Raw genomic sequence first — 6,342 nt, 5'->3', positions numbered from 1 at the left:
TAATATATTTAAAAAATAAATGTGGAACTGCCATTTGACCCAGTGACCTCATTTCTAGGAATATATCCTAAGAAATCATAAACACCAATCAGAAAGAATGTATGCACCCCTATGTTCATAGCAGCACAATTTACAATAGCTAAGATCTGGAAACAGCCCAAATGTCCATCAGTAGATGAGTGGATAAAAAAGCTGTGGTTGCCCTAACTGGTTTGGCTCAGTGGATAGAGCGTTGGCCAGCAGACTGAAGGGTCCCAGGTTCGATTCCAGTCAAGGGCATGTACCTTAGTTGCGGGCACGTCCCCAGTGGGGAGTGTGCAGGAGGCAGCTGATTGATGTTTCTCACTTTCTATCCCTCTCTCTTCCTCTCTGTAAAAAATCAATAAAATATATTTTTTAAAAAAGCTGTGGTACATTTATACCATGGAATACTATGCAGTAGTAAAAACGAAGGATATCTTACCCTTGAGACAGCCTGGAGGGACCTGGAGAGTATTATGCTAAGCAGAATAAGCTAATCATAGAAAGACAAGTATCACATGATCTCACTCATATGTGGAATCTAACAAACAAACAAATAAAACTGATGGACGAAATAGACCCAGAGACATAGAAGCATAGAACAGACTGTACCTCAGAGGGAAGGCAGGGGGAGGTGGGTGAGTAGGAAGAGATCAAAGACCCTGTATGCATATACAGTGGGGCCTTGACTTCGAGTTTAATTCGTTCGGAGACTAAGCTCGTTAAGGAGTTCGTTAAGGAGCTCGTTAACTCAAATTACTCTGTCAACTCAATGCAAAAAACCGGGGGAGAGACAGCTGGTATCTCAAAAAACTCGTTAGTCCGGACACTCGTAAGTCAAGGCCCCACTGTATGCATAACACAAGGACACAGACAAGAGGGTGGTGAAGGCCTGGCAGGCAGTGGGGGCAGGCCCTGCAGATTATGGAGCTGGTCCTGGGTACACTTCGACTTGAGAAGATACTTAAAACAAGACACTAGAAGAGGAAGGATACCTTCAGGAAGAAAAGGAATTCCAAGAAATAGATTGGATGCATTAGAAATAGAAAAAAATGCTTCTCTCAAAAGGGGGGCAGGGAGGATAAAATTAAAGCTATGAGAAATTTCAGGAAAAACAAAAACTATTTAAGAAATTTTGTTTTTGTGACAAGAACATTTATCAATGGCCTCTTAGCATAAATACTGTCTTTTCAACAAATGGTCCTAGGAAATCTATATGGGAAAAGATGAATTGAGGCCTTTACCTCACACCAAACACAAATATCAATTCAGAATGATTCATAGCCCCGGCTGGTGTGGCTCGGTTGAGTGTCATCTCGTGAACTGAAAGGTCACTGATTTGATTCTCGGTCGGTACACATGCCCAGGTTTCGGGTCTGATCCCCTGTTTGGGTGCATACGGGAAAAAACTGATTTATGTTTCTCTCTCTCTCCCTTCCTCTCTTTCTCTAAAAGAAAATCAATAAAAACATATAGTTTTTGTTAATTCTCACCCAACAATATTTTTCCATTGATTTTTTTTTTTTAATATACCTCACTGATTTTTTACAGAGGAAGGGAGAGGGACAGAGAGTTAGAAACATCGATGAGAGAGAAACATCGATCAGCTGCCTCCTGCACACCTCCCACCGGGGATGTGCCCGCAACCAAGGTACATGCCCGTGACCGGAATCAAACCTTGGACCTCTCAGTCCGCAGACCGACGTTCTATCCACTGAGCCAAACCAGTCAGGGCTTGATTTTTAGGGAGAGTGGTAGAGAGAGGGGAAGACAGAGAGAAACATCAATATGAAAGAAACACATCGATTGGTTGCCTCCTGCATGAGCCTCCACCAGGGCCCAGGCCAGGGAAGAGCCTGCAACCAAGATACCTGCCCTTGACCAGAATCGAACCCCAGATCCTTTATCCACTGAGCCATACTGGCTAGGGCTAAAAACGTATTTTAAAAACATTATTCATAGCTCAGCTGGTATGGCTCAGTGGTTGAGCACTGACCTATGAACCAGGAGGTCATGGTTTGATTCCTAGAGAGGGCACAGGCCTGGGTTTTAGGCTCGATCCCCAGTGTGGGGTGTGCAGGAGGCTGCCAATCAATGATTCTCTCTCATCATTGATGTTTGAATCTTTCTCTCCCTCTCTGAAACTAAAAAAAAGTCTGAGTAAGTGTCAAAGGGTGTGGTGGAGACAGCCACAGGCCTGGCGGGAGCAGGCCCCACAGCTCTGTGACACACCCAGGAAGGCCTCCTGCAGGAGGTTAGCTGGCACCCTGGTACTTTGAGCTCTCCTGTCACCAGAGATAGCACCTCCTTCCCTCCGTTGGCCCCAGGACCTCCACTACTGTTTCAGCCCATTTCCTCTTGTTCTGCCCTTAGTGGGTCCTGTGGCAGTGACCGCACAAACCATTCCACACAGTTCATTCCTCAACCCCATGGCCCAGCAGGCGAGCTGAGGTGGCCAAAGACAAATTGCCCACAGGCTTGTGCGGGGGGGGGGGGGGGGGGGGGGGGCAAGCTCCTTGCATGAATTTTGTGCAACGGGCCTCTAGTAATTAATAAAAGAAAAACATGGATTAATTAAACATCATCACAATTGAAAACTTCTGTACTTCAAAAGACACTTTTAAGAAAATGAAAAGATGAGCTATGGATTGACAGAAAATATTTGCAAATCATATATCTGAGAAAGGACTTGTATCTAGAATATATAAAGAGCACTTAAAAATTCCATAAGACAAACAAACCAATTAAAAATGGACAAAGAATTTGAACAGACATTTCACCAATGAAAATATACAAATGATTAATAAGCACATGAAAAGATGCTCAACATCATTAGTCATTAAGGAAATACTAATTAAAATAAAAATGAGATACCAGCCCAGCCGGTGTGGCACCTATACACCAAGAGATGACGGTTCAATTCCTGGTCAGGGCATATGCCTGGGTTGCAGGCTTGATTCCCAGAGTGGGGTGCACAGGAGGCACCCAATCAATGATTCTTTCTCATCATTGATATTTCTGTATCTCTCTGAAATCAATAAAAATATATTTTTAAAAAATGAGACCTGACTTCACGCCTACTTAGAATGGCTAATGTTCAAAAGGTTGGTGAGGACACAGAGAAACTGGAACCCTCACACACTGCTGGCAAGAACATAGAATAGTATAGCCACTTCGTAAAACAGGCAGTTACTTTAAAAGTTGAATGTTAAAAAAATAAACTTATGTTGAAACCCAGCAATTCTACCACTAGACTATCTACCTACCCAAGAGAAATGTAAACATATCCAAACAGACTTGATTGAAGCAAATCTGGAAATAATCCACACTGTCCATCAACTAGTGAGTGGATAAGTAAAATGTAGTCCACCCATACAATGGAATATTATTGCTCAGTAATATAAGAAATAAAGTACTGCTACATGCTACAATATGAATGAACCTCAAAACAGTGTATGTGCTAAGTTAAAGAAACCACATATTGTATGATGTATTTATATGAAATGTCTAGAAAAGATATATCTAAAGATACAGGAAGTAGATTAGTAGTTGCTTGGGGCTGGGCATGGGAACAGAGAGTGACCACAAATAGGCACAAGGGATATTTTGGAGGTGATAGTGCTGCTCCAAAACTGTGGTGGTGGCGGTATAATTCTGAAAATTCACTAAAAATCACTTAAAATGTACACTTAAAAGGGCTGAATTTTATAAGATGTAAATTACACCTCAATAAAGCTGTCCAAAAAAACCCCCTGCAAATTTTATAGTTAAAGCATACAGGCCTGGCCAGTGTGGCTCAGTGGTTGAGCATCGATCTGTGAACCAGGAGGTCACGGTCCGATTCCTGGTCAGGGCACATGCCTGGGTTGCGTATGGAGCATGCAGGAGGCAGCTGATCAATGATTCTCTCTCATCATTGATGTTTCTGTCTCTCTCTCCCTCTCCCTTTCTCTCTGAAATCAATAAAAATGTATTTTAAAAAAAGCATGTAAGACTTACATATGGTAACAGAGCAGACTGTAGATGTTATCAATCTTGACAGGGTGCAAGCAATTGCATAACCAAGACTGGAAATGAGAGGTAGGGGAAGCCAAGATGCTAGGCTCACCTACTTTATATCGTCATGGGAATCAAAAGCTGCCAGAATAAAAAGAAAATTAGAAGTGAAGCATAAAATGTAAAGTTACAAAGGTAAATAAGAAATTACCTAAAAAAGTACACTTATTAAAAACTGGTGGAATGATAAAGCAGGGAAAGATGCAGTGGGTTAAACACCATCTTTCTTAGCAGACAGTAATAGATGGTTTGGAATTTCTCTCTGTTTCTCTGTCATTTCACTGTCATTACCCTCTCATTACCCAGCTGCCCTTTGGGCCACAGCGTGGGTGAAGTGGAGGCAAAGTGACTTCGGCTTTTTGTTATATTCTAATTTAAATGTAATGAACATCATGTGTAATGAAGATCAAGGTCTGGCCCTCGACAAATGTTAGCTGCCATTGTGACCCTGTTACTATGATTAGCAGTCCAAGTCCCGCTATGGGACTGCAGTCCTTCGCATGGTGTGAGGGACCATGCAGCCACCGCAACCTTGACGAGAGGAACGCGGGCTGGAGGAAGGGGAGACATGCTTAGGAAGTAATGGGATAAGACAGAGCAGAACACAGTGGCAAGATCAGAGTCATCTGAGGAATTTTAAAAAGGAAAAGCGCCCTGGCTGGTATGGCTCAGTTGGTTGAGTGACATCCCATGCACCAAAAGGTCATCTGTTCGATTCCTGGTGAGGGTACATGCCAGGGTTTTAGGCTTGATCCTCAGTAGGGGTGTACAGGAGGCAGCTGATGGATGTCTGATGTTTTCTATCTCACATGGATATTTCTCTCTCCCTCTCCCTTCCCCTTTCTCTCTCTCTCAAATCAATAAAAAAACACACCCATCTCTAGGAAAAAGAGGGAAGAGCCCAACAGCAGGTAGGATGGTAACAGCAGTTAGTAGCAGGTGACCAGACAATGGTAAAGAAAAACCCTTCACAAAATGCAAATAGCTACTGTTAACTGCGCACCACCCCAACAGGTAGGCACTATTTTTCAGTTGGGGAAACTGAAGCTTGGAAGCGGGATTCAACAGATCCAAGGTCCCAGCCGGTGGCAGAATCAGGATTTGAAGCTTGGTGTGGAGGACTGGGTTTGTGCCACTGTGCATATAACTTCATTTCTTTCTTAGTTTCTAAATTGTCTTTATGTTCCCCAAATTTTTACCATAAAAATTTCATCATATGTGAACATCCATTTTGTCATATATGCTTTCTCTCTCTCTTTTGATGAACTCTGAAATACTTCCACATGCATCTTCTAAAAAAGAATAAGGGCATTCTACACCGAGACCCCATTTAACAAGAAGGGACATGCATTCTGCCTGCTAATTGTCAGCCCATGAACCATTTCCCCATTGCCCCCAGGTTCTGCTTCTTCCTAACAAGGTCCGGACCTCACACAGTGTTGGGATGGTTTTGTCTCCTTAATTCCTTTCAATCTGAAACACTGCCCTGCCTTTTCCATTTTCTCCTAAAGAGATTATTTTTATCATAGAAAAAAAAAAGGCAGACTCACTTCTCTTTGATTTGTGAACCATATGTCTAAGTTGACCAAATAAAAAACAGTATTTAAGTAAATATAAAAATTTTATTTGAAAAAAATATTTTTATGAAAAAATATTTTTTAAGCAGACTCCTTAGCCAGGCCTCATAAAAATGGAAGCCAACAGACCCTATATATATTTACTGGAACAAGAAATACCAGTTAAAAAAATTAGTGTGTCACAAAAGTGGCCAATAGAGAAACGAAAAGAAATGCTGTGATTATGGAGGGGGAAGCTGTGCAGGGATGAAAGCTGTCCCCATCTATTTTTAGCAAGGGATTAGTGGGTATCCCCTAAAAGTTGATAAACTAAGAAATAATCCAAGAATTTGATTTAGAGATTTGGAAATAGCTCCCAGAGAAATAAAAAGCTGAAAAAGGTTTAAAGCGATGCACCACGGATAACAAGCTAATTTTGCCATTTTGGAAAAGTAATTTAATTTAAAAAAATGTTAATTGGCTGCGGGGCTGGGGGGAGCTTTTTAAAGAACTGTGATTTTCATGCCAAGCTTTGTTATGGTGAGTTACTGGGACATTAAAGAAAGCTGTACCTATTTTAAAAGTAGGTTCGTACTGTGGCAGTCTTTCGGACGGAGTAAACTGATGCTGTCCGAACGCGATACGGCGCGTGGAGTGTGAGGAACACGACTGAGCCCCGAGCAAGGTCGCGTCTGGGAGGCGCGGCGGC

At 42.1% G+C, this 6,342-nt stretch overlaps 1 long non-coding RNA gene across 3 annotated transcripts in view; it reads right to left on the bottom strand.

Annotated features, from left to right (window-relative positions):
- The window catches only part of LOC106724725, a 28,613-nt gene extending 22,284 nt beyond the window's left edge, over nt 1-6,329 (bottom strand). For 2 of the 3 annotated variants that reach the window (XR_001360559.1, XR_001360561.1), the window contains exon 1: nt 4,021-4,732. This is a non-coding gene — a long non-coding RNA (uncharacterized LOC106724725). Of the gene's footprint in view, nt 1-4,020; nt 4,733-6,205 lie in introns of those variants that run through there. The other variant, XR_001360560.1, reaches the window with a different exon arrangement.
- Between the last annotated feature and the right edge of the window lie 13 nt (nt 6,330-6,342).

Source organism: Myotis brandtii, unplaced genomic scaffold (genome assembly GCF_000412655.1).
Source record: "Myotis brandtii unplaced genomic scaffold, ASM41265v1 scaffold947, whole genome shotgun sequence".
In the NCBI taxonomy this organism is placed as follows: Eukaryota; Metazoa; Chordata; class Mammalia; order Chiroptera; family Vespertilionidae; genus Myotis; species Myotis brandtii.
Note: the sequence above shows the minus strand (reverse complement) of the source record. Positions and strands in the feature narration are given on the sequence as shown.